General features: G+C 50.1%; 1 long non-coding RNA gene across 1 annotated transcript; it reads left to right on the top strand.

Moving 5' to 3' along the window:
• Positions 1-9,253: 9,253 nt before the first annotated feature.
• On the top strand, positions 9,254-11,673 carry LOC142917384 (uncharacterized). The gene is made up of 4 exons (XR_012936975.1): positions 9,254-9,363; positions 10,106-10,180; positions 10,973-11,106; positions 11,441-11,673. It is a non-coding gene; the product is annotated as an uncharacterized LOC142917384 (long non-coding RNA).
• Positions 11,674-13,519: the final 1,846 nt, after the last annotated feature.

Raw genomic sequence — 13,519 nt, forward strand, 5'->3', positions numbered from 1 at the left:
ATGTGGAATTTCATGCCATCGTCAAATACCGCACACACACACCATTCAACTTCCACGTCACCTGCCTCAGACGCAAGCGTCGCTTTGTTGTTTATTAAAGTAGGTTCCGCTTACAACATTGGGCCAATTGAGATGATTGATTTTTTTTTCACTTGAAAGGAAACCGCAATGCCCGGAGAAAGCCCCGACGCACAAGGGGAGAATCCTTAATCGCTAAACTTGTTAACCTACTTGCTGTACCGCCTCCAAATGGCACATCGCTTTCCATGTGGTGCACTAGAAACTCGGAGCAGAATTTCTTTAATACGATATTTTAATGTGTTCAGAGTTGGCGATCTACAATAAAAAAAAAATCACTCTTAAAAACATGTTATGTTACTTGCACTGTTAAAAAAAGTTGTCGTTAATTCCCCCATTCGAACCAGCACTGAGCAGCTCTCTGTCTCGGTAAACATTGGAGGGTGGAATAATTTAATAACGTAGTTTTAATGTCATCAGGCCTGGAAGGGACGATGTTCTAAATAATTGTATAACCTCATTGCGAGTCAAGAGCGAATAACCGCAGCGATACCCAAAAGATCACTGCGCCAGGATCTGTGGCTTTCTCTATTTGCCAACGCCAGGCAGATCGCACTGCCCTTAGACAAAGCGTGAGGTTGCCTTGTTACGCCTCTTGCGCAGTGTGTGCATGCCTATGTGGGGAGCGCTGGCGCAGCGGGTTATCGCACTCTGCCACGAACCCGGCGACCCGAGTTCAATTCCCACTCGTGAGCAAAAAACCTTGGCGGATATCCGACGAGGTCTTGAAGTTGACTCAGCCTCAAAGAAGTGCCCGCTACAATGTGTAAACATCACCACTGGGGTGACATTGAAGGCGGCCCGGGCGTGTCGCTGGCCCACCCACCCACTCACGTGCCATGCCGGCCTTCATTAGGCGGTCGCGAGCACCGCTTGCCCCAAACGTCTATTGTGGCTATAAGGGGGATCTCAGTCTTGCATATGTGCCAATGCCTGCCTCCGTTGGGATGGGGGTGGGTGGGGGGTGGTGGTGCGTTTCATCACCTCCGTGTCGGCGAACTCGCAGTACTGCAGGTTGGCGGAATGGGAGAGGGTGCGCACGCACGCGCACGCGTCGCCGGTCGAGTCCTCGCGCACGCAGTCTGGGAAGCGGTGCTGGGAATGGAACCGTGCAACATTACCGCGAGACGAACGCCTGCGACTGGCAAAATAGTGCAAAATACGTCTCCCCCTGCCTCGTAGCCTCACATCCATTCATTCTCTAAAGGGAGGTCTGATGACCAAATAGTTGAAGGTTAAGAGGTACGGCACCTTATAATGTTACTTCCTCGTGCTAGACCTCGCGGCTGTCGCGCGGCGAGCACGTGGTGCGCGTTCATTTTCACTGAATCGGCAAATCATTCAATCAATTAATTATTAAACCACGTTTACAAAAATGTATATTGATCGCCTTGAAAATGACACCCCGCATGAATTTAATCATTTTTAAGTTGTCCAATTTGTGAAACTGCCCACCACAACACTGCCTCGCATTTGCCGTGACTAGACAAGGCAACATTTTTTTCACAAGTAAATACGTCATGGGTATGAGCCCTGAAATGTACGGCGTGTGATGGGAGAAAGAAAATCTCACGAGGGACGCAACAACAAAAACATCGCACCACTCACTTTGGCCTCGCCTCCCCTCTCGTCCTGTGCACCTTTCTCTCTTCTCGTCCCGCCGCCGCCGCCGCCGGATACTTCGTCATGGAACTGCGCGGCGGGGTTGTCAAGGCCCGGACGGTCGCGCTCCGAGGGCAACAGAAGCGGCTCGGAGTCGCCGGCATCGGAGGGGCGCGCGGCGTGCCGCCAGATTGCGTCTGCGGGGTCCGCCTGCTTTCTCCTGGACTTGAACCCGCACGGGCGGTTTCTCCTCGCCTGCCGCCGGACTCTCGGCCTACGCTCAAGTGGGCCGCCGCCGTCGGCACCGTCTCCGTTCGGCCCCGCCGGTTTGGCACGACCAAACGGCTTCGCCATCGACCGCATCTCGCCACCCTGCACTGGCGGAAGCTCGGTTGACTCCGAGTCCGCCGGTGACGTCACGGGAGCTTTCGGAGGGCCCTGAGGTCTCACGGGTGCCTTGCGGACGCTGCCGTTTATCTTCTCGAGAAGTTTGGGCTCCGATTTGTTTACCTGCGGCCTCTCCATAACGGGTTTGGGTTTCGGAGGAGGGAGCGACTTCTTGCGTGTCCTCTCGATGTCTTGGCTCGTTATGTTGGCGCACGTGAGTGGATTCATATTCCCCGTGGATTTTACACGGGGCGTGGTGCTTGGAATAAGCTGAGCTTCATCGCTCGTTGTGCCGTACCGAGGCTGGCCCTCGTCATCGTCGCTCTCGGGTGGCGACGTCAATGACGGCAATGACGCCTGCCGCGGCGTTTCGTTGCGCGATTCCAAAGTGCGGCCACTCTTGTAGTCGTCTTCAACCACAGCCTTCGTCTCCAAAACTTTGGTGAAAAACATCTTCAGATATTCCTTCTGTCGGTGAAAATGCGGCTGTGCGGGTGCGGCAATGGACTCGGCTCCGATCTCATTCGCAATACGGCTGCCCTCGGGGAAAAGTTCTCTTGCCAGCGCATTTTCCAGAAACTCTGCGGAGCTGTCAGTGATGGCCACGAGCAGAACCGGAATGGCCTCTGTTACGTCGGAGAGGAATGCTCGAAGCATTGCAAAGGAAGCTTTTCTTTTGGCAGAATACACCAAAACGTAGCCATGGGTGAGCTCTTCCCGCTTCAGCATTGCTGCGTGGTAAGAGATGACGGTAACCTTGATCCTTCTGCTCTGCATTCCCACAGACATTTCTAGATTCATGCAGTCGTTGCCAGCAGGATGCCCACTGCTGCAGAATTCCAGAAAGGGCGTTAGGACCGTGCCAATGTCGAAAGGGTCTCCACACATCAGACACATGGTGATGTTCACGTCGGGCGCGCCAGACTCTGGGCTGCTGAATGGGTCGGGCAGAAGGGTCGTGTTCTGGCAAGCATTCACGATCTGACTCAGGGCACGTTTGATCTGTGTTTCATGGAATTGTTTTCGAGATGACATCTCAGAAGGGCAATCGATAAAAGAGACTTGTAGCTTGTCGGCCGCTTGCTGGGCTTGCTGCCGTAGCAAAGGCAGCTTTCTGTCTGTAACGTCCTTCTGATTTGCCAGCATCAAACCAACAGGAATGCAGCTCGAGAGGCCATCCTTCTTTATGAAGGAAGCACAAGAATTCACTCTTCCTAGGCTGTCTACGATGTAATTTAACGATTTCAATGAGTTGAAAGCACACAGACATCCGCTGGGCTGAGAAACGTTACTCTGCATGATGTTTGCAAAGCCCGTCACATCTCCATCCATTGCTTTCAGTTCCAACTCATAAACCTTCCCATTCACCGTGAACTCATTTCCGGCCGATTGCTGTTTGATTTCGCTGCAAAGTTTGCTTGCGAGGCCATCTCTACCGAATATTATGACATCGAATGCATCCGCACTGTCAAAATTGATTAAAGATTCCGAACGTTTGCTTACCAATTTGGGAATAGCACTTGAGAGAAGCAGCGGAATTTGCAGGTCAGTGCACTTATCTTTGCTGAAGCAAGACTCCCTGGTTGAATGACGAACAGAGAACACGTGTTTCAGGATCAGCGCATCTCTCAAGGCAGGCGCCCACTTGAGCGTCTCGTGGCGACCGTCACGTTCCAGGTCCTGGTGAATCTCCGCTATCTCGTTGCGGTCAAACGCTTCGTTTCTGTCCACGCCGGCGAACGTTTCCGAGCGCTCGAGGAGCAGCTCCTGGTATTCGTCTTTCGCTTCATCCGTCATCTTGCCTCGGCACTCTCGGTAGATTGAAACGCGCCCTCGCCCGCACGGCGTCCGCGAGCCCTCCTCGTCGATAAGGAACGACCGTGCATCATCCCACGGCCTCCCTGGCAACACCTCGCCAGAATTCTCCAACGTGTCGCGAAGGGCTCCCTTCATTTCCTCCTTCTTCCTCAGCACCTGCAATTTCCGCACGTGGGCTTGGAAATGCGAAGGGCCGAACTCTCGCAAAAACGCAACGGGGACACGCCCGTCGGCGACGGCGTTGACGCGACCGCTGTCGGTCCAAACCCCATCGGACAGCTCGACAAACCACAATCCAAACTCTGGTTTCTTCCGCAAGAGCAGCAAAGCCTCGTCCCAGCTGAGGGATACAATGTCCGTGATGTCAGGGACCAATGAGTTAAAAGTGTCGGGCAGAGAGCTGATGTATTGTGCCACCTTTCCTTCGATATGTGCAGCCTTCAAACGCGTGATGTGTTCTCGAAAGTAACTTTCAGCCCTGTTAGCACCCAGCAAGTCCACAAGCTGGACGTACTCCGGGCAGTCATCCAGTTGCTTGCCGGTCACCTGCCAGGTCACGCGGTAGTCTGTGACAATTTTTGTCAACCGAGAATTATAATCCTTAATGGCACTTTGGTGGTGTTCCTTGACTTGCTTGGCGGCCTTCTCAAACGGCACCAACTTTGGCTTTCCTTTCGGCTTGTCAATCATCTGCGCAAGAGTCAGAAATGCTGCCGACACATTCACATTGTCACTTGCTGACGTCTCGACTATCGGCAGGCGAACTTTTTTCTCAGAGGCAAACGCTCGAAGTTCCTTCAGGTGCTGCTCATCCAACACGTCACACTTTGTGGCAACCAACAAAATGGGCTTCTTTAATTTCACAAGTTGCGACACCAACTCCTCCAGAAACCTCAACTGATCTCGCAGCGTTCTCTGCGCGGAAACGAATAAGTATAGACGTGTAAGTCACGTGTTACTGTGTATATATGCTTTCCTCTGTGCATCGATACTGACGTGTAGATGGTGTGGATATTATTTTTTTCTGTCTGCAGCTGACGCTTCCTCTGACGCTTCCTCTGCAGAATTGGTCTGATGGAGCAAAGGCACTCAGCGCAGCTCGGTAGGACAAGGCTCCAATGCGACCGGTGTGCATACAGCACAGATCGTACTGGAGATTTCACACGGCACGAGAGAACTCACACGGGAGAGAAACCCTTCAAGTGCAGTGTGTGTGGGAAGGCGTTTGCACGTTCATCTCATCTTGTAGAACACCAGAGAACACACACGGGAGAGAAACCTTTTAGGTGCACTCTGTGCGGGATGGCGTTTGCACAGTCACCACATCTTAAACTACACCAGAGAACACACACGGGAGAGAAACCCTTCAGGTGCACGATGTGCGGGATGGCGTTTACACAGTCATGTAATCTTGTAAAACACCAGAGAACACACACGGGAGAGAAACCCTACAAGTGCAGTGTGTGCGTGAAGGCATTTGCACAGTCATCTGATCTTGTAAAACACCAGAGAACACACACGGGAGAGAAACCCTTCAAATGCAGTGTTTGTGGGAAGGCATTTTCACAGTCATCTGCTCTTAAAAAACACCAGAGAACACACACGGGAGAGAAACCCTTCAAGTGCAGTGTTTGTGGGAAAGCATTTTCACAGTCACCTGCTCTTGTAATACACCAGAGAACACACACAGGAGAGAAACCCTTCAAGTGCACTCTGTGCAGGAAGGCATTTGCACTGTCACCACATCTTAAAGTACACCAGAGAACACAGAAGCATCAGAAGATCCACAAGGAGTGGAGTCTGAAATCAGCTTGTGAAAGTCAAAGTGCCGCAATGAGCCCATCCTTCATGAAACACGAACCGGAAAAAAATCCCAGCTTGGACACTTTTAAAGTTATCGAGGTGAAATATGAAGAGGTGATGGTGAAGAGGGAAGAAGTGATGGTGAAGAGTGAAGAAGTGATGGTGAAGAGGGAAGAAGTGAAGGTGAAGAGGGAAGAAGTGATGGTGAAGAGGGAAGAAGTGAAGGTAAAATGTGAAGATGAAGATTCAACTCCAAAATGGGACCTTTACATCGTGAAGCAGGAGGAGAATTCTGACTGTGAGGCAGGGCGAGGCAACTCCCAGCAGTTTGTGCAAGTGGAGGTGTGGGTGGACTTCCTCCGAGACAATCCAAAGTCAAGTGGAGACCCGGTAGATGTGTAAGCTTGAGACGATGTCGCTCCAATAGATGCACCTTTGTCACAGGCCTTTAATGACAAGAACGTGAAGTTGAACACTCTGTTCCTAGGTTCAACCTGCAGAGTAAGGGCGGCCAGTCTTTGTGGATCTGTGGGTTGGGTAGATCTCTAACCAGGAGCGAGGTACAATAAGCCCCCAAGCATTCACTATGTTATCATGATAATTGTATTTACACGTTGCTTGCTTAACCGCCTCAGCAACTCGGATTTTTGTGTTGTACCTCGTCTGAAACACTCGGAAGAGCATCCCCAAGTAGCAGCTGCCCCTGTGTGGCACAAGGTGGTGGCCCTGCACCGGCCTGCATGTGGACAAGAGCCTGTCAGTAGGGGGCGATGATTGATGCGTCATCTCAGTTGTGTAGTTTGTAGGCAATCTTGATTCGAAGCTTTCGTGACTACAGGAATCCACACTCTTGAGTTCTTTCGGTAAAGTCACCACGTGGGTAGAAACAATAGATCACGGCGTTTCGATCGCAACACAAGCAATCGTCATCAGGTGGGACAACCACAGCAAGAGAAACTGCTGAAGTAGTAGGCGCCTACTCCAGCAGTTTCTTCTTATTGCTGCTGTGCTTGTCCCACCTGATGACGATTGCTTGTGTTGCCATCGAAACGCCGTGATCTATTATTTGTAGCGTAATGTTTAGAATTTGCTACATTTTGACCCAGACGCCAACATGCAACGGCCTACTCGTTTTGAATGACGCAACAATAGTACGTTGTACATACACTGTTAAGCAGACGGTGCGTATTCGTAAAATAGCTTATTGTTAACACGATGTAACGTGATGCAGTCAATTTCGCTGCAGTAATCAATGTTAATTAGAATTAATACTTGTCTGATTGTGCGCGTACATGTAACATTTTGTCTGAGGGTCAAACATTGAATAAGTGATGTTAGGACAAAGTGTGTGTGTGTGTTTGGAAGTAACCTGTACAGAGAACTCAGGTGAGACCCGTTGTTCTTGTGATACAGGTCAAAGGGTACTTTTGTGTTTCACGAAGCATCTGGAGCAACTCATTGTCTTTGAAATAGGGAGCACGCTCGGATCATTCATCAGTTACAAGGCATACCACTTGAAAGTTACACGTATAGGAGGAGGTACATTCTCTACAACACGAATTGTAGTTTTGTCTTACGTGTTGACTTAGGTTTTGTCTAACTCGGACTACAAATGCTCCTTGCTGATTCACGTCTGGATGTTCGTAACCATCGGTTGAAGCAAACCCCACTGCTGTTGTTGAGACGCTGTGCACCAATAATGGTCCAACACATTGACGGCTTTCAGGCCAGTAAAGTCACAACATTTGCACACGAAGGACGCATTCACGCAAGTACCCCATGCTCCGTTTTGAAGTTTTAAAATGAAACATAATTGTGTTGTGTTTTGAATTAGATGATTTTATTTCCTCATTAAAAGCTTGTATCAATTTACATCTGGAAGACTTCATTGCAAAGGACATTTCGTGTGAATTTTCTCTCGTCATTAAGTAGATGGCCTTGCCGGGGGTTCGGTTCAATGCGGACACACAGTGTACACACACACAGTGTACACATAGTGTACACATACACAGTGTACACACACAGTGTACACACACTGTGTACACACACAGTGTACACACACACTATACACAATGTACACACACAATGTACACACACAATGTACACACATTGTACACACACACAATATGTACACACAGTGTACAGAGACAGTGTACACACACAGTGTACACACATAAGTGTACACAGAGTGTACACACACTGTATACACAGTGTACACACAGTGTATACACAGTGTACACACACACAGTGTACACACACACAGTGTACACACACAGTATATACACAGTGTACACACACAGTGTACACACACAGTGCGTATACACTGTACACACACACACAGTGTACACACACAGTGCGTATACACAGTGTACACACACAGTGTACACACACAGTGCGTATACACAGTGTACCCACACAGTGTACACACAGTGTATACACAGTGTACACACACACAGTGTACACACACACAGTGGGTACACAGTGTACACAAACAGTGTACACACAGGGTATACACAGTGTACACACACACAATGTACACACACACAGTTTACACATACAGTGTACACACACAGTGTACACACACAATGTACACATACAGTGTACACACAGTGTACACACACACAGTGTACACACACTGTACATACACAGTGTTCACACACTACACACACACAGTGTATACACAGTGTACACACACACACAATGTACACACACACAGTGTACACATACACAGTGTAGACACACACAGTGTACACACAGTTTACACACACAATGTACACACATAGTGTACACACACAGTGACGAGTGTCGCTGTCTTCCTGCTGTCTCCACAGCTGCCGTGACGAGTGTTGCTGTCTTCTTGCTGTCTCACAGCTGCCGTGACGAGTGTCGCTGTCTTTCTGCTGTCTCACAGCTGCCGTGACGAGTGTCGCTGTCTTCCTGCTGTCTCACAGCTGCGGTGACGAGTGTCGCTGTCTTCCTGCTGTCTCCACAGCTACCGTGACGAGTGTCACTGTCTTCCTGCTGTCTCACAGCTGCCGTGACGAGTGTCGCTGTCTTCCTGCTGTCTCTACAGCTGCCGTGACGAGTGTCGCTGCCTTCCTGCTGTCTCCACAGCTGCTGTGACGAGTGTTGCTGTCTTCCTGCTGTCTCCACAGCTACCGTGACGAGTGTCGCTGTCTTCCTGCTGTCTCCACAGCTGCCGTGACGAGTGTTGCTGTCTTCCTGCTGTCTCCACAGCTGCCGTGATGAGTGCCGGTGACTTCCTGCTGTCTCCACAGCTGCGGAGACGAGTGTCGCTGTCTTCCTGCTGTCTCTACAGCTGCCGTGACGAGTGTGGCTGTCTTCCTGCTATCTCCACAGCTGCCGTGATGATTGTCGCTGTCTTCCTGCTGTCTCTACAGCTGCCGTGACGAGTGTCGCTGTCTTCCTGCTGTCTCCACAGCTGCCGTGACGAGTGTCGCTGTCTTCCTGCTGTCTCACAGCTGCCGTGATGAGTGTCGCTGTCTTCCTGCTGTCTCCACAGCTGCCGTGATGAGTGCCGGTGACTCCAGGTTGTCTCTGGCCACTGCCGTGATGAGTGCCGGTGACTCCAGGTTGTCTCTGGCCGCTGCCGTGATGAGTGCCGGTGACTCCAGGTTGTCTCTGGCCGCTGCTGGAGCTCACAGGAACATTCTGGTGAGTCGCTTTTAGGGGGGGCTCACCGGTGCTCTGTGTACTACTATACACTGTACACTACTATACACTGTACGCTATACTATACACTACGCTATACTATACACTGTACACTATACACTGCACACTACACTGTACACTATACTATACACTGTACACTATACTATACACTGTACGCTATACACTGTACACTATACTATACACAACTATACACTACATTACTATACACTACACAACTATACACTATACACAACTATACACTACATTACTATACACTACACAACTATACACTGTACACTATACACAAATATACACTACAATTACTATACACTACACTACTATGCACTACATTACTATACACTACACTACTATACACTCACTATACCCTACACTACTATAAACTACAGTACTATACGCTACTATACACTATGCACTACTATACACTACAATGTAATATACACTACTATACACTACAATCGGTCCTGGGCCTCCCCTAGGTTGACTCAAAAGAGTAGCTGGTGTAGCGGTGTGTCGTAGTAAACAAAGCCACTGGGGAGACAAAGGCGGTTCGGCGTGGTGCTGGCCACCCACCCCCTCATGTGCCACAGTGCCGGCAGCCTTGATAGGTGCTTCTCTTCGCTAACAGCACTTGCCCCTATAGCCTGCCGTGGCTACACGGGGGACCTTTGTGTCTGTGTGAGTGATGACATGTGGCTCCGTGATGCCTCTGTCCGCTGGGATGCAGCTGAAGCCGGTGCCTGCGATGCTTCGTCTGCTGCAGTCGGTCGGTGTCGAGGGCGACACATTCACGTGGGAGCAGGTGGGTCCCATCACGACCACCAACACCATCATCATCTGCGTGGCTAGGAGATGTTGACTACCTCGCCTGGTGTACAGGAGGTCGTGGGTCCCACCATCATCATTATCAGGGTGGCTAGGAGATGTTGACTACCTCGCCTGGTGTACAGGAGGTCGTGGATTTCATCGCGACCCTGACACCTGCTGTATAATTTGGATTTGCAGGATTATCACACATGGCTACGTGCGGTGCGAAAGAAGTTCAACATAGTACAGACGTTACACTCACCCACCCACTCACCCAACCACTCGTCCACCCACTCATTCACTGACCTACTCACTCAGCCACCCACTCACCCAACCACTCACCCACTCCATTTACCCACACACTAACACTCACTCATCCAACCACTCACTCATCCACTCACTCACCCAACCACTCACTCTACTCACCCTCTAACCCATCCACTCACCCTCTAACCCATCCACTCACTGACTAGTCCATCTCTTCCGCCCATGCCACTAAATCACTGATCCACCCACCCACTCACTGATTCTCTCACTGATCCACACACCCACTCACTGACCTACTCACTCACCTACCCACCCACTCACCCACTCAATCACTCAACCACCCACTCACTCACCTACCCACCCACTCACCCACTCAATCACTCAACCACCCACTCACTAACTCATCCACTCACTCACCCACTCACTCACCCACCCACCTACTCACCCACTCAGTCACCCACTCGTGTGTGTGCATGCATGCGTGTGTGTGTGCATGTGTGTGTGTGTGCGTCCCATGTAGGCGCACCACTACGTGGGACAATACATCAAGCGGAGACAACTTTACGATGTAGAGAGGCCGTACCTGGTGAGGTGTGGCGGGGACCCCCTGGGGGAGGTGTTTGGTGTGGAGGGATTCTCACTCAGAGATCCCAGGTGAGGGAGATACAAAGAGGGTGGAGAGAGAGTGGGTGGGTGAGTGAGTGTGGGTGAGCGGATGAGTTATTTAGTGAGTGAGTGAGTGGGAAGGCTAGTGGGGGAGTGAATTATTGAGTGGATGGGTGAGCTGTTTAGTGAGTGGGCGAGTGATTGAGTGGGTGAATATTCTTTGGTTCTTTCACTAAAGTCACGTAGATAGAAAAATTATAATAAAAAAGTGAAATAAAAATAAACAAGCACAAGAGAGAGAGGGGTGGAGAGAGAGAGAGAGGGGCGGGAGATAGAGCCTGCATCCAAACCCAGCCTGGATCTCCCTGTCTCTCTCTTCCAGACACTCGGTGGCAGCGCTGTTTGTGAAGTCATTCTCCATAGTGACGGCCGACAGCAGGCGAGGTGAAGTTCCCCTCCCTCCTCCTCACTCCCTCCCTCCTTCTCACTCCCTCCCCGGGTTCATAGCGCGACGTAGCACTAACTACTACTACACTACCGCTACCCATATACAGTCACACACTCACTCACACACTCACACATTCACTCACTCACTCTCTTCTTTTTCTTTCCCTTCAGCCGGTGTCAACGTCACCACCACCTCCACCACTTCCTCTCCATCTTGCGCTCCAACCGGTGGTGGTTCTGTTGGTGTGGGTGGTGGTGGTGGTGGTGGTGTGGGTGGTGGTGTGGGTGGTTGTGGTGGTGGTAGTGGTGTGGGTGGTGGTGGCGGTGGTGTGGGTGGTGGTTGTGATGGTGGTGGTGTGGGTGGTGGTGGTGTTGGTGTGGTTGGTGGTGTTGGTGTGGGTGGTGGTGTTGGTGTGGGTGGTGGTGGCAGTGGTGGTGGCGGTGGTGTGGGTGGTGGTGTTGGTGTGGGTGATGGTGGTGGTGTGGGTGGTGGTGTTGGTGTGGGTGGTAGTGTTGGTGTTGTTGGTGTGGTTGGTGGTGTGGGTGGTGCTGGTGGTGTGGGTGGTGCTGGTGGTGTGGGTGGTGCTGGTGGTGTTGTCGTGGGTGAGTGCGTGGTGTGCCGGAGTGAGCCGCGTAGCTGCACGTTAGTTCACGGCGACAGCGGTCACCTTGCCACGTGCCGCCGCTGCGCCTTGGAGCTGCAGCGGCGTGGCATGGCCTGCCCACTCTGCCGCACGGAGATCCACTCTGTGGTGCACACGTTCCTGTCCTGACACGACACACACACAGACACACACAGACACACACACAGACACAACAACAACCGCCATTCGCCACTAAGTGGCGGTGACGTCACCACGACGCTTGTGCCAGGCTATGTGTACCCTGAGGCAACGTGAAGTGCAGAACGTCCGCTGGCAGGTCACAGTGTTGTATATATAGGTGTTATGAAAATTGATGAAAATAATGAAAATTAAATGAAATTTGCAATTTGCATAATTTATCCGAAATTATGTTAATTGGTGTAATTATGTGCATAAATTATGCTGATTCGAGAGATAATCGTATTAATTTATGCGAGTGGGCGTGGTTATGATGATGCAGGTCGTTATGGATTATAAGGTCGAGCCTCGGTGACGAGGATTGTGTTATGAATTGGAATGACGCAATTAATCGTATGCAGTGACGCAGGCGTTGTGAGCGTGAATGAGAGAGAGTCGATTCGACTCTGCTCTTTAATTCCGTATTATCGATAAGGATACGATTACTCTCGATTGAACATTACGAATTATGTGTGTTATGGATTATGTGTGGTGATAGTGTGCTTATGATAGGTCCCCAGGATTCAGATCTCATACGCAGAACAATATTATGCAGAATTTCAGGAAGAATCACACACAAACCTTCTGCTTTAATCAATTTTATTTCTAGCTAACTTTAATTTTTGGATATGAAAAACTCAATCTCGGGATTTTGGAATTCAACACAGCGTTAACACGATACCATCACGATTGCGTTGTTTCACCTCGATAGCGGCACCTGTGGTTAATTCCCGACGCGTAACGCAATCGATCGGTTGTTGAGAGAGAGATTAAAAACATGCGAACTATTCTATCAAACCTTAACTTTATAATATGCAAACTCGTATGCTTGAATGGTTACACAACACGGCACTTGGTCTTTGATTCGTATCCAATCCTTAATACATTCTGATATGCGAAGTTATTATGCTTGAAATCGTCAGCACAGTACCACGTTGATATTCGTTCATTGATTCATAACGATTATGAATTTAAAGCGTTCGACTGGAATACTTCTAATTGCCTTATCAACACCACTCGATGGCCGCAATGCTTCGTTACTTGAATTGTCACACAAAACAGCATTCGGTCACTGATCATGCGCGGCCCTTAATGCAATTATTGTCACGTTGTTAACAATAGGATGACTGATTATTATGCAATGCTACTCGTTGACAGGGCACTCCAACCAGTATTATTCTTGGAGGCACAAA

This window comes from Petromyzon marinus, unplaced genomic scaffold, assembly GCF_048934315.1.
Source record: "Petromyzon marinus isolate PM22_M1 ecotype Great Lakes invasive population unplaced genomic scaffold, UKy_Petmar_22M1.pri1.0 PM_G_Scaffold_48, whole genome shotgun sequence".
Lineage (NCBI taxonomy): Eukaryota > Metazoa > Chordata > Hyperoartia > Petromyzontiformes > Petromyzontidae > Petromyzon > Petromyzon marinus.